At 35.1% G+C, this 24,775-nt stretch overlaps 2 long non-coding RNA genes across 2 annotated transcripts; one reads left to right on the top strand and one right to left on the bottom strand.

Annotated features, from left to right (window-relative positions):
- Positions 1-746: 746 nt before the first annotated feature.
- Positions 747-1,805, bottom strand: LOC121030244 (uncharacterized). Its single transcript, XR_005790133.1, has 2 exons — positions 1,560-1,805; positions 747-1,028 (listed from the first exon to the last, which is right to left on the bottom strand). It is a non-coding gene; the product is annotated as an uncharacterized LOC121030244 (long non-coding RNA).
- A 1,324-nt stretch (positions 1,806-3,129) lies between these two features.
- On the top strand, positions 3,130-24,320 carry LOC121030243 (uncharacterized). Its single transcript, XR_005790132.1, has 3 exons — positions 3,130-3,236; positions 7,195-7,250; positions 24,235-24,320. It is a non-coding gene; the product is annotated as an uncharacterized LOC121030243 (long non-coding RNA).
- The last annotated feature ends 455 nt before the right edge of the window (positions 24,321-24,775 follow it).

Below are 24,775 nucleotides of genomic sequence, written 5' to 3'. Positions count from 1 at the left end.
AGGTCACGATCTCGCGGTCTGTGAGTTCGAGCCCCGAGTCAGGCTCTGGGCTGATGGCTCAGAGCCTGGAGCCTGTTTCCGATTCTGTGTCTCCCTCTCTCTCTCTGCCCCTCGCCCGTTCATGCTCTGTCTCTCTCTGTCCCAAAAATAAATAAACGTTGAAAAAAAAAATTAAAAAAAAAAGACAGAAATTGCTAAATTAGCATCTTCCAAAATATGCTCCAGAAAAATGTTAAATAATGTCATATAAAAACATGTTTTTTAAATTTTTTTTACATTTATTTATTTTTGATAGACAGAGAGAGACAGAGCACAAGTGGGAGAAGGGCAGAGAGAGAAGGAGACACAGAATCTGAAGCAGGCTCCAGGCTCCAAGCTGTCAACACAGAGCCCGACGCGGAGCTCAAATTCACAAACCGCGAGATCATGACCTGAGGTGAAGTCGGACGCCCAACCAACTGAGCCACCCAGGTGCCCTTAAAAACATGTTTTTTTTATATAAGCCAGTGGGCACATTTTAAGAAAACAAATGGAACAATTTCTTTAAACTAGAGAACTTCTTGGAAGCATTAATAGTCCTTAATGCTTATCATGACTCTTAAAAAATCAATGTAGTATAAAACATTCACTGAGCTTTTTGACTTGTGAACCAAATTTTAAAATGAGTACTGCCCTAAGGAAATGATCTTGGAAATACTTCTATATACATATTTACTAATTCACTGTAATAAGATGATAAAGACAGATTCTGTTCATGTATGTTTTTATTCTTCAGGAGAATATATAACATGACTTAAGATACAATTTTCGTACAATTAAATTTAGAAATTCTGATTTAGAAATCAGGTGAAAGCATCTTAGGACAAGGCTAATTTTCTAATGCCATTCCAAGCAAATATCATAGATAATGTCCTATTCCATGCAACCACAACAATAATAAAAGGATCATGTAATTTTCTTCCAGGATTGTATTCATATCCTTTGTGAAACTCTTGGTTCAAGCCCTTGAGAACTCCTTGAAGGCAGTGCTAATAATGGAAAACATGCACACTGATCATTACTGTGGATGTAGTAAAGCAAACAATTCAAGGAAACAATAACTACTATATGATCCAATTATTTTGGAAGACACGGAATTAAATCATTCTCAAATTTTACTAGTCAGAAAATGATTTCCTGCATTTATTAAAAGGCAAGTTCTGAGTCCATTAATCTGTATGGGACCCAGGAATTCGTCGTTTAACAAGTTTTCCTTGTAATTCTTATTCAAATGGTTCATAAATTAACAGATGACACCTTACATACCCTGACTTTAATTGTAGCAGTCTATTAAAAGATTACAAAAGGGAAAGTAAACAAACAGTATAATGGTTACTTTTATGTTATAATTTGGCTGGGCCATGGTGCCCAGATATTTCTGGATGTTTCTATGAGGGTGTTTTTGGATGAAATTTACATTTAATCAGTGAACTTTGAGTAAAGCAGATTGCCTACTATACTGTGGGTGGGCCTTATCTAATTAGTGGAAAACTTGAGTTAAAACAAAAGGCTGAACTCACCCTTGCTCCACATCCCACCCAAGCAAGAGGAAATTCTCCAGCAGACTGAATACATCATCTGCAACACGAGTTCTTCCTGGCTTGCCAGAAGGCTGCCTTTGGACTGCAACTACAACTCTCCTGAGTCTTTAACATGTCAGCCTCCTCCATCAAAATGAGGATTGGCTCTAAGGAGCCAATTCCTTAGAGCAAATGAATCAATCTTCTTCGTTCTATTTCTCAGGAGAACTCTGACTGCTATGTAGGGGAAACCATGACAGTAATTGTACAGTGACTCTAGTCCCAACATTCTCAAGCTAGAGTATGGAATCCCTACTGATTGGTTTGTTAGCACTCTATAATCTTCTGGGAATTCCCAATCTATTTATTCCTCTACCTGTCCACTCCAGCATGTATGTCTGGTTAAATCAAACAGACTCTAGCTCTGGAGCATCAGAAATAAAACTGAGAAAGTTAAATCAACTTCCCTTGAGGTACCGAAGAAAAGGATCATATATATTTATAATTTGAAGCCAGGATTGAGAACCGTTGATCCAGGACCTTAGGTACCATATCAGGACTATTGGTTTGTTTACTAGGAGCCATGGGAAGCCACTAAAAATTCTTAAATAAAAGAGTGCCCTTATCAGGTTTGAGGTTTTTTTATATGATCATTTTGGCAGCTGGGAGAGTGTGAATTTGGTGAGGAGGGACACATGTGGATACAGAAGATTAAGAGACTTGAGTGAGGGAAGTATCACTGAAGAATGAAAAGTTGACGTATTCAAGGTATATTAAAAGATGAAACTGACAGAAAAGTATAAATTGATTGTCTGGGTGTGGGCTTTAGAAAAAGTGAGGGTATCAGAGCTGACTTCTAGATTTCTACAAGCAATAGATGATGGCAACAAGATTCTGACATTTACTAAATATGAAACAATGCAAGTTTTGAATTCTATCTTGGGCATTTGAGTTGGAAATTCAAGTTGACTACGTATGTCTAAAATACAGATAGATATAAATTTGAGAGTGATTATCACACTGGTAAACTCAGTGTTCTCTCTTCTCTAGTAACACTCTCGTTTCAGGGAGTATGAATTATTATAGAGATGAGAAAGGGACTGAATTGGGAAGAAAGTAGGAAATGTTTCAGTTGGTACAGGTTTGTTTTTTTTTTTTTTAAGTTAAAGTATGGTCAAGATGTGTTTCTTTTAACTTCGCTCAAGATACTGCATTGCCTGATCTAAGAAAAAGGGGGGAAAAAGATCAATATAGTTTGTAAATAATCCTTCAAAGCATCTTTTTCTTCTTTACTTTTAAGAATGGAAGGGAGGTCACAATGAATAAGCAGTTCCTAGTGGCAGTGAAAATCAATAATAATCTAACTCTAACTCTAATCATTTCAACAAATGTTTCCCTGGTTTTTATTAAGATATTAATATATCTATATATGTCGATATTATTTATTCTTAATGTTAGAAAAATATGTGCAAATGTTGCCTGACCTATCACGGGAATGGGTTTTCCTGACAATAGGTTTTACTTTCATGAAAACAGTGACTGTGACATCAGAAAGTTAGGGATGACTAGAGAACAGTAGTCATCAAAAGTCTTTCAGAAATTATCAACAGTGCTTCTCTGGGAAAAACTGAGTTTCCCAACAAAATGATCGTTCTCTTATGGCTTGGAAGATCTCAGGTATAGACCCTGGAATCACTAATCTTAAAGTTGACAGAGCTGTGAATGCAAGCAGTGGTGGATGGAAGTCAAAAACAGGGTGGCTTTCTTTTGGCAAATACATTCTTAAAGGAGATAAAAGATATTGACAGAGTATTGACATAGAAGTAACTGTTGAAAAACAAGATGAAACAAAAAATTGGTTATGACTATCGAAGAAATAATTTGTAATTTGGAGGTTTATTTACCTGTTCTTCTAGGTCAAAAACTTAAGTTGATAGCCATCTATTTTTTTTAAAGCAACTTAGACTTATTCATTGTAATAGAAAAAATTTCAGAGCAATAATGAAAAAGATCCAAGTGACCTCATGCTCACAAATGTATCAAGCCATTTGACATCCATTTTTACCACTCAAGTTGCATTTTTTAAATAAGAAATCCTTTTTAAATCTTAAGAGTTCACTATAACTACTCAAGGGTTCCCTGTGGAAAGACCTAACCTGTCATTTAATAGGACTCATAGTTTAGGGACACTAACTGCCAACCTATTTCCTTGGCTATGGGCACTGTGATTGGCAGAAACTCTGTCACAGAGTTGTTAAATATTTTGAATATGTCTCCTGGGCCTACCTAAAGCTATTATTGGCTAAAACCTGGAGGAATAGTTACACCTTATCAGAGAGATTTGGTTAATCCAAAATGATACATGGCATGAAGAGCATTCATATTTAGCTTTGAAATGTATTTTTGTGCTAACATTTGAATGTGTGTCTGATGTTCAGAGAAATTACTTCAAAGAGATTAATGAAGCCATACTGTGAAGACCTGACTCAGGAGAGCTGGGAAATTGTCCAGTGTTCTCTTCATTCTGCTTCCCTGCTGAACTCCTCTTTGACACCCACTCTCTGACACCACAATGAATAGCTAAAATGTCTTTTACAATAATGTCAGTCTTTATAGAATGAGAAATGAGAGTTTGTGTACCAGACCATACTTTTTTTGGAGCAGCAGACAATTCAGATTAAAAAAAAAATAATAACTGTATTTGTTGATTATATCTTTAGAGTGCATTTTACTTTCATCCTACCCTTTTCAACCATCCCTGGTGTTCACTTAGAGATCCCAGTGTTTCCAGGACAATTCCAGGAGCTAGGCTCCCCTCCTAGCTTCAGGTGTGGGAATGTGACCATGGCTCAGTACATCCCAATCACTTCACCAGAGTTAAGGAGTTCAGAGCTAAACATTCATGCTAAGCTGGCCCAATAACAGTAAACCTCACAATTGGTGAAGTATTGCAAATGGATTCCCTTTCCTTAGGTAGATATGAGGTCTACACCTACTGCAGTCATTTTTAATAAAGCCATACAGGAAAAACCGCTATGTGAAGACGAACAAGGTTGAGAGATATAGAGCTGGATCCCTCATGATACATAAAGTCATGTCTGAGCCCTGCTTTTCCTCTTCCACCGGTACATGCACTCAACCAAAAGTTTCCTCTATTTGTTTAGTCAACTACAGTGGGCTTTCTGTTATTTGCAATGTAAGGCCTCTTAATTAATGCAGTACTCAACAAACAGGTAATTAGGCTGATTTGGAACTGTCAATTATGTTAAAACATAAATGCTGCCAATTAATATAAAACAAAATTTCACCACAGATTATCACAAGTTGATATACACATACCCACATTGACTTCACTCTTCGCATAAACACACATATTCACATACACACACAGACACACCAATCTATATCACCTGCTACATTTTAATTCAGTTGAGCCGTATATTTTCCAAGAATACATGACAAGAAGATAGATATAAAAGGAAATTCTATATTATGAATTAAGGTTCACTTGATCCTAGGAGAGCAGCCTATGAGAAAGCCAAAGTATACCAATTATTGGTATGTTTACCCTCTAAAGTTCCGTAGACTAAGCCTCTGTACTGAAATCAGAAGTAAATGGAATCATTTTGTGCAAAGAAGTATAGAAATGTATACAAATTTTGGTTAGTAGAAGGATAACCAGAAATGGTGTTAGCAGTGAATGAAAATAACAAATCAAATGCAGTGAATTAGACTTGTTTTGCAATTGTAATCATACTGGCATGCCATCACTGTCAATATTTTGAAATATTCAAAAGTAAGAGTCTTATGTCATTTGTAGGTGTTTCTTTTGCTATATGTTTTTTTAATATGAAATTTATTGTCAAATTGGTTTCCATACAACACCCAGTGCTCATCCCAACAGATGCTCTCCTCAATGCCCATCACCCACCTTCTCCTCCCTTTCACCCCCCATCAACGCTCAGTTTATTCTCAGTTTTTAAGAGTCTCTTATGGTTTGGCTCCCTCCCTCTATAACCTTTTTTTTTTCTTCCCCTCCCCCATGGTCTTCTGTTAAGTTTCTCAGGATCCACATAAGAGTGAAAACATATGGTATCTGTCTTTATCTGTATGACTTATTTCACTTAGCATAACACTCTCCAGTTCCATCCACGTTACTCCAAAAGGCCATATTTCATTCTTTCTCACTGCCAAGTAGTATTCCATCGTGTATATAAACCACAATTTCTTTATCCATTCATCAGTTTATGGAAAGAGACTAAATGTCCATCAACTGATGAATAGATAATATTTTACTTTTCTGACATATGTTAGAACCAAAGGCAAAATAAGTCAATAGTCAACAAAGTTACCAAAGTGAAAATGACGCTTTGTCATTTTTTGAAATATGATGGTAAATATAAATATGTAATGAGTCTTTTCTTCCAAATTTTGCTACAGAAGATTCTTTGATCTATGATCCAGGGGTTGTACAAAAACCAATCCACCAGATAAAATGCTGTCAATATTACTGGATTCCTTGCACAGAAGTAATTTAAAAAATTAATAAACAGAGTACCATGCTCAAAGATTGTGTTGTGCTCATTCAAGCCCCATAACTAGGAACTTGCTTTCTCTAAGAAAATTCTTGGAGATTCTTCATTAGCCATGCCCTGTAGTTAGAACAACTGTAGTAAGGCTGTTCCTAAAAGCGCTTGCTGATACTTAACTGACAGGATAAATGGCTTTCCTTGGCACTCTGCTTTCAGCTGCAGAGGTGTGTGGGACCAATTGACAGGCTCATCATCAGCAACAACCAAGAATTAGGACTTAGGACACAATGGAAAGAAAAATCTATTCTAGCCACAGCAGCCAGAGAGATGGAAAGAGGAAGTTCAGTGATAGAAGAGGTGGTTTGGGTGGCTTCAGTTGTAGACTATACGATTGAGATAGCAACTAAATTCTGAAATTCATCAGAATCTGAGAAATTTCAAAGTCTTTGCAAATCAACAATTGGTTTTGGTAATGAAACGGTTTTAAAAAAGAAGCTGTCCTTACTCTGTAAATAGGCAAGGGAATAAATGGTCTTAACTATAGATTCTTGACTTCCTATAATTCAAAAAAAGAGGAATTTATTACATCATGTTATATCATATCATATAAATTTTATATTGATAATCAAATAAATTGTATAATATCGTGAACATTTTTTTCTTTTTGTACATAGGATCAATGTGAGCTGTTTGTCTCTTGGTGTTTCTCTGCTGTGACACAGAGGAAAAATAAGACCCATTAGCAATTGCTGAAGTGCCAACAGCACTCTATAAAAAGGATTGCAGTTTCTGTATAACAGATATGTCCAAGTGTAGGGAAGATTTCATTCTATTCATGGCTCAATAACCTTGGACATAGGAATATTGCAACTCACTCCCCACTTTCTAGCTTCATGGTCACTCAGCGTTTCTAAAATAATAATGTGACTTCTCACATAACATTCCCTACAGCAGTGAATATAATTATTCCTCTCATTGATTATTAGTCACTTGACATTCATATTTTTTATGCATCAGCTCCTTGTTAGTATATTTAACAGGAGGCTTGTTCCCCACAATCCTATGATCTCTAAATTTAATATCATTTCTAATCCTGAGTAAAGGAGGAAGAGACTTTGAATCAAGGACACCAATCTATGCAGCAAAACATCCATCCCAGGTAGCATCCCATTCTCTTCCTCTGTGCCTTTAGTTTTCTGATGTTCATTACCCTTCCTTCCTATTTACCAAGGAAAAACTCTTATTATTGTTCCAATTGTCATTTTTGCTAATTCACAATAATTATCCTAAAGAATTGGTATATAGGAAAATGGTTAATTCTTTTCTAGTAAGATGTGAATAAACAGCAAAGGAGGCAAGGAAAGAATAATGCATATACTAATTCAAAGGAAAGTATATATTTGATAAATAAAATTTTCCATAGTCATAATAATAAATTGAAATATTATAAAAATTCACAAAACAATGAGAGGAGGGGTTAAAATATGAAAAAATGGGAGCAATGATGGATTTTTTTTCAATTTATTGATTTAAATAAGTATATCATAGATCTAAAGGGAAATGAACACACATTTCTAATGGGAGTATATGTTAGTATCAACCTTGTGAGTAGATTTCAAGTAACTTAAAAGTGTTCACACACTTTGGGTTGGATATTCAATTGCTCAGATAGCATTCTAAGGAATAATTCTGTATGCAGAAATAAGGTTCATCCACAAAGATATTGAGGCATTGCTTACAACCTAACCAAACTGGTCAAACCCAATGACCTACAATAAGAAAATATTTATGTAAATAATTGGCTCAACTATAAAAATAATGTTTACTAAGATATTGGAATAAAAGAAGATACATTATGTTTTTTTTCATTTTAAGTCCAGTATTGTTAACATAGTATTATATTAGTTTCAGGTATACAATATAGTGATTCAACAGTTTTAAATATATATATATATATATGTGTGTGTGTGTGTGTGTGTGTGTGTGTGTGTGTGTGTGTGTATACATCGCATCTTCTTTATCCATTCATCAATCAATGGACACTTGGGCTGCTTCCATAGTTTGGGATTGTACATAACGCTTTAATAAGCATAGGGGTGAATATATCCCTTTGAATTAGTGTTTTTGTATTCTTTGGGTAAATATCCAGTAGTGCAATCCTAGGATAGTTATATTCTTAACTTTTTGAGGAATCTTTATACTGTCTTCCACAATGGCTACAACAGTTTGCATTCCCACCAACAGTGCATAAGGTTTCCTTTTTCTCTACATCCTTGTCAACACTTGTTGTTTCTCGAGTTACTGATTTTAGCCATTCTGACAGGTTTAAGGTGATATTTCTTTGTGGTTTTGACTTTAATTTCCCTGATGATGAGAGATGGTGAGCATTTTTTCATGTGTCTGTTGGCCGCCTGTATGTCTTTTTTGAAGAAATGCCTGTTCATATCTTCTGCCCATTTTTAAATTGGATTATTTGGTTTTTTGGGTGTTGAGTTGTGTAAGTTCTTTATAAATTTTGGAGATCAACCCTTTATTGAATATGTTATTTGGAAATATCTTCTCCTATTCAGTATGTGTTCTTTTAGTTCTGTTGGTTGTTTTCTTTACTGTGCAAAGCTTTTGTTTTGATATAGCCCCAAGAGTTTATTCTTGCTTTTCTTTCCTTTGCTTCAGGAGATATAACTAGAAAGATATTGCTACATCCGATGTCAGAGAAATTACTTCCTGTGCTCTCTTCTAGGATATTTATGGTTTCCTTTCTTACATTTAAGTCCTTAATCCATTGTAGGTTTATTTTTGTGTATGGTGTAAGAAAGCGGTCCAGTTTCATTCTTTTGCCTGTAGCTGTCCAGTTTTCCCAACACCGTTTGTTGAAGAGACTTTTTGTCATCATACATTATTTCCTCCTTTGCCTTAAATTAACTGACCATATAATTGTGGGTTTATTTATGGGCTCTCTATTCTGTTCTATTGATCTATGTGTCTATTTTTGTGCTAGTACCTTAATTTTTTGATTACAAGAGTTTTGTAATACAACTTGAAGTTTGAAATTGTGATACCTCCAGTTTTGTTTTTCTTTTTCCAGATTGCATTGACTATTTGGGGTCTTTTGTGGTTCCATACAAATTTTAGGATTGTTTGCTCTAGTTCTGTGAAAAATGCTGTTGGTATTCTGATAGGGATTGCATCAAATCTGTAAATTGCTTTGGGTAGTATAGACATTTTAACAACATCTGTTCTTCCAGTACACAAGCATGGAATATCTTTCAAGTTTTTGGCATTGCCTTCAATTTCTTTCATGAGTGTTTTTATAGTTTTGAGAGTATAGGTCTTTCATCTCTTTGGTCAAGTTTATTCCTAGGTATTTTCTTATTTTTGGTGCAATTGTTAAGTAGGGTGAGTTACTTAATGACTCTTTCTGCTGCTTCATTACTGTATAGAAATGCAATGGATTTCTGTATATTGATTTGTATCTTGTGACCTTACTGAATTCATTTATCAGTTCTTGTAGCTTTTTGGTGGAGTCTTTAGGGTTTTATATATATATAGTATCATTCATCTGCCACATTTTTTAAAATAAAAGGACACAATTTATAGGTGCAATTTAAGTGATACATATCACATAAATTCATATTTAATAAAAAGATTATATTAAAATATTAATAATATGTATATTTGGGTGAAATGATTATGATTATGAAATTATTATGGTGTTTTTTTACTATTTCTTTTTCCTTCTTTACATTTTCAAAGTTTTTAATAATAAGCTTGCATTTATTTTATAATGGAAAATTGCTTCCTATTGATTTAATATTTAAAAACAGTGATAGTAAAAATGATAATTGTCACTCTAGATAAATTGATTTATGTATAAAAACATCTCTCTTGAGTATTTCTATTAAGCATTTTCAATCTTTGAATCAAATACTTCTTCTCCACTGATTTATTTACTTATCTAAACAATATTTATAGAGCACTTACTGTATGCCTAATGCAATGAAATGCTCTGAGAATGCAATGAAATCTAAGATTTTATTCTACACAAGATGTTTTTAGTTTATATCATGACACTATTGTAACGTGAGGTTAAAATGGTTGTGGCAACATGGAAATAAATACAGGGCAAATAACTCAGGCTGGGGAAGGAGGTTAGAGACGATTTCCCTGTGCTGAATCTTCATAATTAACACCTATTAAGTGCTTATAATGGGCCTAACAATGTTCTCCTTACATGTATTAACTTGTTTTTTAAGTATAACAATCCTAGTATATTAACTTTGATATAAATTTCATCATACAGATATATATGGATGAGAAAACTGAAGCAGAGAGAGGTCATAAAGTAGTAAGTGACAAAATGGGGATTTGAACCCATAAAGCCTGGTTCCAGAATCCCTAATCTTAGTCACTATACTCATTTGTCAAGTGTGTGTGGTTGACAAAGAGTAACTCCAAACAAAGAGAGAAACAGGTGGAATGGCAAATAGGTAAGGAAACCCAGAAACATAGCTGGTGGGGTAGCTGGATTACAGGGCATTAGTTACAGGGTTGGGGGTGCTGGGAGGGAGGTCGGGAAGGTGGCAGGCATCAACTTACCACAGACTCTTGGTGTCACGCTCAAGAGATGAAAATTTATCATGAATCAATGGGGGAATACTTGAAGTGTCTCCCAAACGTGATATAATCAAATATATCTTATACAGATTGCTCTTTTGAGTGAGAAGAATGGATTGAAAGAAATCTAGAAAGAGGGGCGGGTGAGATGGAAGAAAATTTTATGATCTGATTATTTGGATTGACTCATTATCAGCTGGTACTTCTTTTCTTTTTTTTAATTTTTTTTTTTTTGTAATCTTTATTTTTGAGGGAGACACAGAGTGCAAGTGGGGGAGGAACAGAGAGAGGGAGACACAGAATCCAAAGCAGGCTTCAGGCTCTGAGCTAACAGCAAAAAGCCGCACATGGGGCTTAGACTCACAAACGGCAAGATCATGACCTGAGCTGAAGTCCAATGCTCAACCCAGTTGAGCCATCCAGGCACCCCTGGTACCTCTTTTTGAATGTTTGATGATTTTACGTGATTATGTGGAATCTAACTAATATAATGTCATATAATTTAAACAACCAGTAATTGAGTATAAAGATGATTATGATTACCACCTTTAAAATTAGACAGAAAAAAAGAATATCAGGATATTCATTTTGTAGATGCAGGGCTCTTGAATTGGCTTTCTTTACACATTGCACGGAGATTAACCATTTGTCTAGCAAGTCTTTGAGTGAGGAATAGCAGAGAGGTAAGCTGTCTATTTGCTCTGTTGAGATGCAGCTTGTTTTTCTTATATATCCAGGCTTATTTATACAAATAAAAATATTAATAAACCCTGTCTACCTATATGAGTTTGCTAGGCTGGCCATAACAAATTACTACAGACTGGGGGACTTAAGCAACAGATTTTTTTTTTTTTTTTTCTCTCAGTTCTGGAGGTTGAAAGGCCAAGTTTAAGATGTCAGCAGTAGGTTTGGTTTCTCTTAAGGCCTTTCTCCTTGGCTTGTAGATGGCTGTCTTTTTCTTGTGCCCTCCCAGGAACTTTTCTGTGTGGGGGCCCACATCCCTAGACTTTTTTTGTTTTTCTTAGAGTGACACGTCATATTGAATTGGGGTCTCACCCTTATGACCTCATTTAAACTTAATTACCTCTTTAGAGGCCCTATCTCCAAATACAGTCACATCCTGAGATACCAATGGCCTGGGTTTCAACATTTGAATTTGGGGGAGATAGAATTCATCCTATAACAACAACTATTATAATATATCATACAAAATTACAAGTTAGAAGAGAGGTTAATTATTTATTTTAGTTTCCTAAAATCAACGCAAATAATTATAAAGCAGTACCACGTGGCCAGGAGAATATATATAATTAAAGAAACGAGGGGCGCCTGGGTGGCGCAGTCGGTTAAGCGTCCGACTTCAGCCAGGTCACGATCTCGCGGTCCGTGAGTTCGAGCCCCGCGTCGGGCTCTGGGCTGATGGCTCAGAGCCTGGAGCCTGTTTCCGATTCTGTGTCTCCCTCTCTCTCTGCCCCTCCTCCGTTCATGCTCTGTTTCTCTCTGTCCCCCCAAAATAAATAAACGTTGAAAAAAAATTTTAAAGAAACGAAGCATGATATTTTTATTTTTTATTTTTATTGTTTCCCAGCTATATGGAGATATAATTGACAAAAAACTTTGTGTAAGTTTAAAGTGTTCAACATGATCACTTGCTATACATATATATTGTGCACTAATTAGTACAATAAGATCAGTTAACACATCTACCACCTCGTGTAATTACCATTAGTTCTTCTACAGTGAGAACATTTAATATCTACTATATTTGCAACTCGTATAATATTTGAAAAACTAAGTAAAAAATGTCAGATGAAGGCAGGCAAAATGTGTGTGTGTGTGTGTGTGTGTGTGTGTGTGTGTGTGTGTTGTCAGGTAGGAAAATTACTTTAAAATAACATCCAAAATAAATCCATCAAGATTTAGGAGTAGGGAAAAAAATCTGTTGTAAAGAACCAAAATATAGCCAAATATTTTTCTTAGCTACTAGTCAGAATATTGGGAAATATGTAAGTAGTAATGCATAAATTCAAATTGATATAACCCAAATCCTGAAGTATGATATAGGGGGGATTTTATAATTTTTGAAGGAAAAAGCCTTTCACATCATCTATTACACCAAAACAAATGATCAGTGAGCATTGCCTACTTGGGAGAAAGCCTAAGCATTGATCACCTAGTCAGTTCAAAATTTTTTTCTCAATCATATTTGTATATCTAAAGGAACAGTTACTCCAGTTTTGAGTTTACTGAAATATAAAGCATTGATTTTTGTTGCTGTTCACATTATCCCCCCAAAAATATGAACATAAAAGAGATGAGGGTTAGTTTACTAACATAATGCCACACCCTTAATTCTCTTAAAGTATCATTTTCTTGCGGAGATAATGAGAGAAAAAGAAGTATTTGGAACTAAGAATTGTGTTGGTCACAGTTTTGAAGGATCTAGTTGTCCAGATCAAATTTATCATATTTAATTAGAATAAAAACAGTACCTATTATTTTAACTACTTAACCAAATTATTGTAAGAATTATATAAGATAATGCTTAAATGCCTAACTCAGTGCTTAAAGCTAAATAGGAAGAAGGGCCTTGTCTCCTTCTATTCCTTCACATTCTCTCTCTCTCTCTCTCTCTCCCCACCCCCCCCCTTTTTTTTTTAAATCCAAAAACTAGTGGAGGGGTAGTTTTGTATTTTTGGAAACCAGGAATGAGAAAGTCATATCAAAATCCAAAATGAATTATTATTTTTGTTATTATCTTAGTTTGTGTGTCTTTTTATTTTTCTTATGGAAGAGCAGCCCTAGTATTTCCTGTAGGCTAAAAATTTGTCTCCAATGCAACATTTGTGGGTAAGTAGCAGGAGAGACTTCTTTCAAGAAATATCTACTCTTCAGGCCTGTTGTGTTATTTTCTAGAACTTCACATTGAAGTTCTAGAAAGTCAAACATTGATCTATCTTCTTTACAACAGGAATATCTTTATGAGAGTAGATTTCATGCTTTTCTATTTGGTAGCAGAAGGACTTATTAAAACAAGCACTAGTGGCATTTGGAGAAACAAAACAAGGAAAAGCAGAACTACTCTGGTGGAAGCAGACTCAGGAAGCCAGGAGTCCAGAACACCAAGCTAAAATAGCAAATTTGGAATACCATTATCTTATAGAATGGCATGTTTCCCTGTTAGTGAGTTTAGCAATTCATTTTCTGCAAAGACCACAAAAATGACAATTGTAACTGAAATAGAAAGACAACTGAAAATAGGGTGTCTTGGGGATTGAGGCCAGTACTAATTGGCCTCAATTCTGAGTCTTGTTTCTGAAATGCTTCTTTTCTATGGCTTGGCTACAGCTACAAGAAGTGTATGGACAGAACTTACTTCTTTTCCAACTAGGCAGCTTTTCCTAGAATTATTTTATCAGTGTTCCCAGTTGCTCACCAAACCATGTGGTTGTCTATCTCCAAGAAGTACATTTTTTTTTTAATTTTTTTAATGTTTATTTATTATTGAGAGACAGAGAGAGACAGAGCATGAACAGGGGAGGGGCAGAGAGAGAGACACAGAATCTTAAGCAGGCTCCAGACTCTAGGCTGTCAGCACAGAGCCAGACGCTGGGCTCGAACTGGTGAACCACGAGATCATGACCCTAGCTGAAGTCAGACCCTTAAACGACTGAGCCACCCAGGCACCCCAAGAAGTACATTTTCATTCAGAGACTTATTCAGAAGTATATAATATTATAACTTGCACTAATAAATTATTCAAATAGGGCCACAGGTTTTTCCATGCCTAGGTGGTTCTGGAGTACTTGAACTAAGACATCAACAGCCGCCACTTCATTGACTGATTTGAAAATTGTCTACTCAATTATAAGGCATGTAGCCACATCCAGATGTTCATTAGTTATTGCTTATTCAGAGGAGTGGCTATATTGGTCTTCATATATTTTTAGGTTTATTAGAGTGTGAACATATACTGTAATTACAAGACGCAGATGAGCAACCATCTGCACATATCTCTCCTCCTCTCAAGGACTTTCAGATCAAACTGAGTCATATTCCACTGATGAGTTTCCCCTGGATTAAAGCTTGAGAGCACTGTAAATGACAATAATTATGGTGCTGAAAATATGTTTCCTTGGACTGGAAACTTCCTTTTCTGTCTTTTCATGCTTTTAAAATAACTTGGAAAATAAACAATGTCTTGTGTGATATGTTAATAAGCCCCCTTAGGTCAATATTATTAGTTATGTTTCCAATGGACTATTATTGATAAATGAGCAATTTATTTTTAGGTAACAATTTAAGGACCATAACTAGCAACCAAAATATCAGATCATAATTCTTAAAGACCTATCTTTATGCAGTTAGTCACCTCGACACATCTTTGTTTTTAATAAAAAGACTCATCCTGTCTCAGCTGTGGTGTGCGTATGTTTTTTGGTATTTTGAGAAATATTTATTGGGAATGTCTACCATAGAAGGGTCCTCTGGTAGTTCTCCAGGTTTTCCTGCCATAGCTTAACGTCCCATGGAACATTCCAATTCTGTCAGCAATTTTTGCTTATGAAAACAATGAATTTACGAAGCTTATTTGAAACAAGTATTTTTCGATTGTATTTTCCTTTGGAGGAATACACACTCAGAAATATATCATTTCAAAATCATGGAGCAAAATAGTATAGCCATACCTCATTTTATTGAGCTTCTCTTTACTGCATTTTATTGCATTTTTTACGAATGGAAGGTTTGTGGCTACCCGTGTCAAGCAAGTTTATCAGCACCATTTTCCAACAGCATTTGCTCACTTGTGCCTGTGCCACATTTTGGTAATTCTCACAGTATTTCAAGCTTTTTTATTATTATATTTATTATGGTGATTCCTGATCAGTGATTACAACTTGCTGAAAGTACAGTTGATGGTTAGCATTTTTTAGCAAGAAAGTATTTCTGAATTAAGGTATCCACATTAGTTTTTATGCTATTGGACACCAAATAGACTATGGCATAGTGTAAATCTAACTCTTACATGCATTGAGAAACCAAAAAAATTCATTCAACTCACTTTATTGCAATATCAACTTTGCTGCGGTGGTCTGGAACCAAACCCACAAAATCTCTGAGGTATACCCATATGACTTTGTGTGGTCTCTTGGAGAGCACCAGCTTTGTTTTTGAATTATAACAAATTAATGGGCTCTGGGGAGATAATTCAGAGAACTATACAACAAGTATGTCCAGTTTAAAAGATTTCATTCCCATCTCAATGTTACATTATTCAGCACATCTATTGCATGTCTAGAATGGGCAGAGCACTACTGAATATTTGGCAGATTGAGAAAAAAAATAATATAACATGGTTTGTGATGTCCTGCTTATTAACTAGCAGGGGCAGATATACTTAAAACTGTTAAGTATGGTAAAATGAACTAAGCTGACACCAGAATATAGACTCAAACAATATCCTGGGCAAAGGAAACTGAATAGAAAGGATTGATTATGATTGGGATTTCTCAGACTCTTGTCTACCAAGAAATTCCCCTTCTTGTTTTCTAGTTCAGCTCTTTAAATATTTATATTCTTTTTATTTCATTTTTATAAATTAGGTATAGGGAGTCAAGACTCCCATTTCAACTCAGTTTTCAGGGGCACCTGGGTGCTTAGTGGGTTAAGCATCAGACTTCGGCTCAGGTCATGATCTCACAGTTGGTGGGCTTGAGTTGGTGGGTTCAAGCCCCGCATTGGGCTCTGTGCTGACAGCTCAGAGCCTTGAGCCTACTTTGGATTCTGTGTCTCCATCTCTCTCTGCCCGTCCCCTGCTCGCACTCTCTCTCTCTCTCTCAAAAATAAATAATAAAAAAAAAATTTTTAATAAAAATAAAAAAATAAACTCAGTCTTCAAATAAAAAAATCAACAAATGACAAACTACTTAGCATGCCCATGGGAATGCAAATTAAATAGAAACAATATATCCCCTCCCAAGAAAAAGGTTGATAAGTTTTGGCAAAAGTAGGGAGAAACTGGGAGTCTCAAACACTGCTGATGTGAGTATAAATTGAGGGAGGTCAATTCGGCAATGCCTACCAGAATTAAAAATAATCTTGTACTCTTATATAGCAATTTAGCTTCTGTATATTTATCTCAGAAAAACAGCCATATCTAACCACAAAGGCAAATGTGTAAGGGTGCTCAGAGCAGCCTTTTTGAAAGAGTAAATGTTAGTAAAATTCACTCACTAAATCTCCATCAGGATGTGAATAGCTAAATTATCCAGGAATGAAATAGATCTGGAGATATTGAAATAGATTTCTAAGATACCCAAATGACAGGTTGTTATGCAAAGTAACGAAATCTACACTTAGAAATAATATATATCTTTTTTAGAGGTATATACATGTGTATGTAACTACCAAGAAATCATCCTGCTAAAATAGCTTATGAAGAGAAAGGCATTGTTATTAGAGGTAGTTCAGCATTTAGTCATACATGGAATAAAGCAAAGGATGATCAGAGGTGGAAGGAAAGCAAAGAGACTACGGCCAGACACAGATCTGTGATCCTTAGACCTTGGTTTTAGTTCATGTTGTGTAATTTTTACAGAATTAGAGTGGATTGCCAGTACCTCGATCTTGGATTTGCCCTTCGCTGGTTCTTTCTCATTATAAAAATCTTTAAAGAATATGGGGCCAAATGCAGAAGGGTATCTAATTAGCAAGCCCCAAATTTCTAGCTCATTCCTACAATTCATATCTCTATTGTCTGCTTAAAAGACATTTGCCATTTTTTGTTCCTGATTAATCTATTAGACTTTGAGACTGAAGGCTCCAATAAAACCTCTGGTTTTTCATTGCATTGTAAAAAAATTTTTGACCATCTCCTTTGTCTCTTCCTCCATTGGTTGGTGAACTTGCAAACTTGAAATCTTATAATACAAAGAGTCTCACATATTCAAGCCGGTAACTTCTTTTCTTTTTTCCTAACGTTGCCCACTTTGGCAATTTTTCAGCCATATTCACATTAATATTCATGAGAAGGTGGATTAAACTTGAAATTCAGATCAAATACATGTTTTGTGCTATAGCAGAGCTAATAAAAGTTTATGTGAAAAGGACTGTCTTTGCATGACCAAAATAAAGATATTGAGTTTTCCAGAATTTATTTTCTTATTATAATTTTTGTTTCATTTTGCCAAGATATTCAAAAGATTACTTATTTGCAAAATTCATGACATTAATATTTGCTAAGTTTTTCTCTTAAATTCAGTGTTCACATTTGCTTTCTTACTTGATGAATGCAATGTGTTTAATATAGAGGTAGCTTATTAAATATTTGTTAATCTAATGAGTGACAAACGATGTATATTCAAACTGAATCTGCATAAAACAAGAATATAAATATACCAACATTCTAAAATATTAATTGGTAAATTTACTTAATATGACTCTGACTACAATGAAAATAATTGCATCTGATTTAATATATGTGTTTTATCCTCTCTGACAAACTTTATAGCTACATTTTTACCCAAGACCACAATCTTAGTCCATGTGAACTGCCATAACAGAATAGTATAAATTGGGTAACTTATAAGCAACAGAAATTGTCACAGTGTCTTGTGAGAGTCTGCTTCCTAGAAGTCCTCTCACTGTGTCCCCACATGGCAGAAGGGATGAAGGAGCTCCTTTGGGCCTCTTATGAAATCACTAACCCCAGTCCTGGGGATTCCACTCTAATGACCTATTCAGCTCCCAAAGACTCCACTTCCTAATATCATGTTGGGGGTTAGAATTTCAACATATGAGTTATGAGGGGGGACACAAACATTCAATCTAAAGCAATCATCTTGTTATGCTCATTTTCAATCTAATATGTAGCATTTATAATGGGGGGAATACTACACATTCCTAGAAATAAAGAGTTTGTGTCTGGACAACTAGTAGTCTGATAAGATCTTAATTCCATGGCAACCAGGAAGAAAAGCCTTAGGACCCTGAAAACGTCTGAATTAAATACAAAAGTACTAAACACCAAAGGGTCTTCTAGGAATGACACAGAAACAAGGAAAGCTATTGAACAGCACTCATTCATCCTTTCCACTCTTTTATTTATCTTGGGAACTGGAATGAAACCATGGTAACCACCATAGTGGGGAAGTGAAACATTATTTATCCAAGTTTATATTTTAATGATTAAATTCATAGACTCTAGAATGTAGCAGAGCAAAATTTAGAGTCCTGGATCTGCTATTACTAGCATATAAACCCGTCTTAGCTCAGACTGCTATAACAAAATATCATATACCAGGTGGCTTAAACGACAGAGATATATTTCTCACAGTTCTGGAGACTGAAAGTTCAAGATCAAAGTACCAGCAGATTTGGTGACAGGTGAGTGTTCTTCACCTGCATCTCAGATGGCTGTCTTCTCACTGTGTCCTCACATTACCTTTCCTCAGTGTGCGCTCCTGGAGAGACAGCTCTCCTGTCTCTTCTTCTTCTTATAAGGGGACTAACCTCATAATAAGCACTTCACCCTCATGACCTCATCTAAGCCTAATTACTTTCCAAAGGCCCCGATTCCAAATACCATCACACAGGGGATTAGGGTTTGACATATGAATTTTGGAGGGACACTAACATTCAGTTCATAAAACAAACAGAAGCAATGTAGTTTATCTTTCTAAGTTTCAGTTGTCCTATCTGAAAATCAGGACAATTGTAATGCCTATCAAAACATTTTTATATTAAATAAGATAACACACGTAAAACACATCATATCATCTCCATATATTTTGGCATAACCTATATGTTAACAATAGACAATGTTATTTTGTAATCATTTACTAGATTGTCTTTTCTTCTGTGAGACAACTGTCAAGTTAATATCCTTTTAATGTTAACTTCAGCTGTGATAACTGGTATTATTTCACTTATCTGTAAAATAGAAAGATGTCTCATTGCACCCATGCCTATTCATTTGTCTAGATAGATAAGAGACATAGATAGAGATGATAGATTAGATAAATATATAGAATTTCTCTATTGAAAAATCCGTATTTAAAATCCACATGTAAAATAGCATTCTTTTATTTTTACTCCAATAGACAAAAAATACCAAGTACCAAGAAAAATGAATGTGCTCGATTGTGGTTTGAATATTGTCTTTGGCCAATCTTTTTACCTGCATTTCTTGACACTCCAAAAACTAGGTTGTGCCTAACCTTTCAATCCCAAAGGGATATTCTGCTCTCAGAATACTAAGAATGGGTGAGGGAACAATGATGAGCTACAAGTACTTGCTTGAATGTAATTTTAAAAGTCAACAAAGCAATCTGAATCATTTTATGTCTGTTATAATTACACACTGGGCTCAGTATATCAGAATATACAAAGGTCCACACATTCCTGGATGAGAACCTGAGGTTCACTAGCCCATAGATAAGCCATGCTACAATTTACAATTGGAAGACAGAGCCAGTTTAGAAATTACTGAACCAAGTAAAAAGCTGGGTTGCTCAGACATGTCTACAAGGACAAGACATTTGCTGATAATGCACATTCAAAAAAAACAAAAAAACAAAAAAACAAAAAAACAACCAGATAGTTAGAGGAAAAAAGATAAATTTCAAAAGTTACGCCTAAGGCACAGTTGTCATTTTACACTCCACAGTTTTCTTGTGAAGGAAGAATGAAACCTTTTAAAGTGTTATCCAGTTTTGTTTCAGGGTTCTTGGATCTGTTGGCCTAAACGCCCTTCACTGTCCAACATTATGTCAGCATCACATTGTGGCAGAGGTGGCCAAATTTAGAACTATATTGAAAAAGAGAACAATCAAAAAATGTAGCTACTCAAGCCAAAATATCTCTCAGCACTTTTTTTTTGTATTTTTCAATAAAATTAGCCAATGGTGAGTTACTATTACTTTAGAAAAATCATGATGAATTTTTCAAAGTGTGTGGTCACACAAATCAATGGGTGAAATATCAACCAAAAAGGGAATTTAAGTTTCTTATAATCCTTCCTTTTTTAAATAACTCCTGAGGAAGAAGTTCTACAGATCTTCTACATATCCTTATTACAAAACTTACAGAGCCTGGTACCATGTCTGAATACAAGTTACAGAGTCAAACCACTGTGTGTGTGTGTGTGTGTGTGTGTGTGTGTGTGTGTGTGTGAGAGAGAGAGAGAGAGAGAGAGACACAGAGACAGAGACAGAGACAGAGACAGAGACAGACAAGGGAGAGTGAAGAGAAAATTACAGTCTGTATTTGTGAGAGTAGTGGTTACGTAGAATGTTCTAGAATCTTTAAACAGGGAAGATGGACAGGGGGAACATCTGAGAGTTTCTTAAAACTTACACTTTTCTTTTTATACTCATAACCCTACACCTTTTATCCATTTCCCTATCTATTAATTATGTGATCAGTATACAATCATCCCATCTAATTCACAGAACTATTGTAAGAATTTTAATTCTATGTGCAAACATATTTTGTGTCAGTGTAACACATTAAATATTATGTCATATTATAATTTTTTAGAAGAGTGTCAGGTTCAGTATGTTTCAGTATGTGCAATTTCCAGTTTACATCAGGAACATTTCATATGAACTCAGTTTTGTACATAACTAATTTGATTATCTGGTATCCTGTTATTGTAGGAGCAGCATGGCAAATTGGGAAATGTCATGACTATATAGTTAAGACCTACTTATGTTAAAATTGTAGCCCCAATACAGTATATGAATCATTCTTTAATCTTAGTTTCTCCTGAATAACAGATGTAATAACATTCATTCATAGGATTAAATATAGTTATGGAAATCCTAGTTTACCACAACGCAGATACTTAATAAATACTAGTTATATCCAATGGTCTATTGAATAAAACATTAGTTGTTTTGAAAAAAAAAACACATAAAATTCCCCTTCTTGGTTAATTTGGTCACTCTTCTTCCAACTTCTAAATTGAGAAGCAAAAAAATCTTGTGGAAAACAAACACTTCACGCCTGATAATTCTAGCAATAATGGACTTCCATTCTGTCACCTCAACTGTGAAATAAAGCCCTTTACCTTAAAATACCAACTATTAGGAATAGAGTTTTAGAACTCTATCTTTCCTCTACTCTGTTGCATTATTGCATTTTTAAAGAAGGAAAAATAACCTTAAATCTCTAAATATTTCTTAAGGATCACAGAATCTTGACAAGAAGTAAAATCAGCATTCGAGAGTACCAGTTTTCATATGCTCCCATTAATTGACTTTAAATTTAAAAAAACTATAAAAATCGGTAACTAAATAAAATGTTGTCTTTTTAAAAATGATAAGTACACTAAATTCCTGCTAAACATTGTATTTATAGAATAAGTATTTTAGCTTCAAATAGTGTTATATTTTTAGGACATTCCAAAATAAAAATCAGGTTAAAGTATACTAAATATTGAGAATACTTCAGATCCACGTTTATGAATACTTTTTACAATTTAGTAATCTGTGGAACTGTATATAACAGTGTTTGCAAAAGAAAACCCTGCCAGCAAGATAACTATGATTAGTAAGCTGTGTTTTCTATTACCCAGAGCTCTCCAAAAATTCTCCTGCTGGGATGACATTTGCAAGGTTACTGTACCAAAAAGCATTTCTCCTTTAAAAAAAAGAATTTTAATATATTTTTACAGATCCAAAAATGAAGATAACAAAAATCTCATTTTTCTATAAATTGGGAGCTTGTACTACATCTCCTAACATGAACATCATACATGATAATAGGAAATGCTTTTAAAATATTTCAGCTGCATATCTAAGTTTAGTTTTGAATTTAAATTCAATTTAAAAACAGAGAAATGTATTTTACCAACAGCATTCACTTAAATAATTTATTGATATAATTAATATTATAAATCACATTAAATTTGGAATCCCAAAATAAACTAAAAGTAGCCACAACATTTCATGTAAATGCTCTATTATTTACTCAAGATTGAAGTTCAGAGTAAGACAACATGTACATCCATTGACCTGTTGTTTGATTAGGCTTATTTTAAGTCCTCTGCTACAAAAGTTAAGGGTTGTTATTCCTGAAAACATGTTCAAATTAGTGATACAGCTTCAGAAGGCAGATTTAAGCTCAGTACAAGGTGCAGTTTCTAACAATTGGAACTCTCCGCCCTGGGATGAAATGATTTGGAAACATCCACCAGAGGACTGAACTATCTTTCAAGGATGATCACTAGAGGATCAATGAAGTGACAGGGATTCAGAAGTTCTCTAAGAGGAATTTCATTGCACAGTTGCAGTTTTCCAAATTGAAAATGAAGTGGGGCTAGCTAGACTACTTGTCAGGAGAGGAAGATTGTTTTAAAGCAAGAAGAGACCTTATACTTTTTAGTTAAAACAATAATGTCTCGAAATATTATTTTTTTAGGAAATAATTCACAGTAATACACATATTTCCACTATTGCAAATAGCTATGTAATTTTTCCCACCTGCTAACACGTATTATAGAGTGTACTACATTTTTATTTTTTCCAGTTAATATATGAGAACTTTTGTAAGGTTTTATCTATTCTTTTTTTTTTTAATATAATGTATTGTCAAGTTAGCTAACACACAGTGTATACAGTATGCTCTTGGCTTCAGGAGTACATTCCCATGAGTCGTCGCTTACATACAACACCCAGTGCTAATCCCAACAAAAAAATTTGATGAAAATGCAATGGTAATGAAAGATAATGATCATGAAGATGGGGATGGTGATGACATCAGTTGACTACTTCTTATACGCCAAGCCCTATTGAAAGTATTGGAGGATAATTATCTTATTTAATCCTCACAACCCATCTACAGATGGGTTATTTAGGCAAAGAGAGTTTAAATATTTGCTCAAACATAGAACTATTTTGTGGTATAATGAGTGATTACACAGGTAGATTCTCCAAGCTATTATGTCATAATTTTCTAAATAATAAAAACTTACTGTAGAGGCAAGTACCCAGCAGAGCCTGACATGGGGGAGAATTTCTCATGTCAAATGTTATTTAATTTGTATTTTTTCCCTATCTTCTTAGAAATAAGAATGTATGCATTTCTGTATAACACTTCAGTCTATTAAATGGAATTAAAAGATGATTGGGGCACCTGGATGGCTCAGTTGGTCAAGCGTCCAATTCTTGATTTCAGCTCAGGTCATGACCTCACACTTCGTGAGCTCTAGCCCCACGTCAGACTGTGCACCGACAGTGCAGAGCCTACTTGGGATTCTTTCTCCCTCTCTCTCTGACCCCCCCCCCCCCCGCTTGTGCTCTGTCTCTAAAATGAAATAAATAAACTTAAAAAAAAGAGATGATAATCTGCATTCCGTTTTGAGACTCTTCAACTTGACATGTCAGAATTAGAATTACTTTGGCATTCCTAGGAAAAATTCTAGGAATACCTCTGGAGCCTAGCTATTAGCATGCTTAGATGAACCTAGAACTTTTGCCGGGTAGAAGGGATGGTACCCTGTGTAATAAAGTCTCAAAATCTCACAGGAATAAGGCAAGATTCTTCAACTGAAAAACTACACAAGTGGATACCCCGTGAAGGGTGAAAGTGAGGTGCAACAGAGGACTTAGTTCTTATTTGTGTCCAGATGGTAACAATTTGTATGTTTTTTTGTTTTTTTTGTTTTGTTTTGTTTTGTTTTATATTATGGTAGTGGAAAGAAAGGCAACTAGGACAAAAGTTTCCAGTGTTGCAGTGAAAGAGTTATTTTAGAACTTATAGCAGACTCAGCTCCAATGTAGCTAGCAGACTTCATGGAGGTAAGATCTGTAATATTTTTGTCTTCAACAGGATACACTGGAAATTTCAAAGACTAAAAGTATAGAGGAAGATTCTTCCTAATTATTTGGTTTGTTGAAAGAGTAGAAAAGAGGGGTGCCTGGGTGGCGCAGTCGGTTAAGCGTCCGACTTCAGCCAGGTCACGATCTCGCGGTCCGTGAGTTCGAGCCCCGCGTCAGGCTCTGGCCTGATGGCTCAGAGCCTGGAGCCTGTTTCCGATTCTGTGTCTCCCTCTCTCTCTGCCCCTCC

The sequence above is a fragment of the Herpailurus yagouaroundi genome, unplaced genomic scaffold (genome assembly GCF_014898765.1).
Source record: "Herpailurus yagouaroundi ecotype Mexico unplaced genomic scaffold, PumYag 140, whole genome shotgun sequence".
In the NCBI taxonomy this organism is placed as follows: Eukaryota; Metazoa; Chordata; class Mammalia; order Carnivora; family Felidae; genus Herpailurus; species Herpailurus yagouaroundi.
The sequence above is the reverse complement of the archived record's forward strand: the minus strand, read 5'-3'. Positions and strand labels throughout refer to the sequence as shown.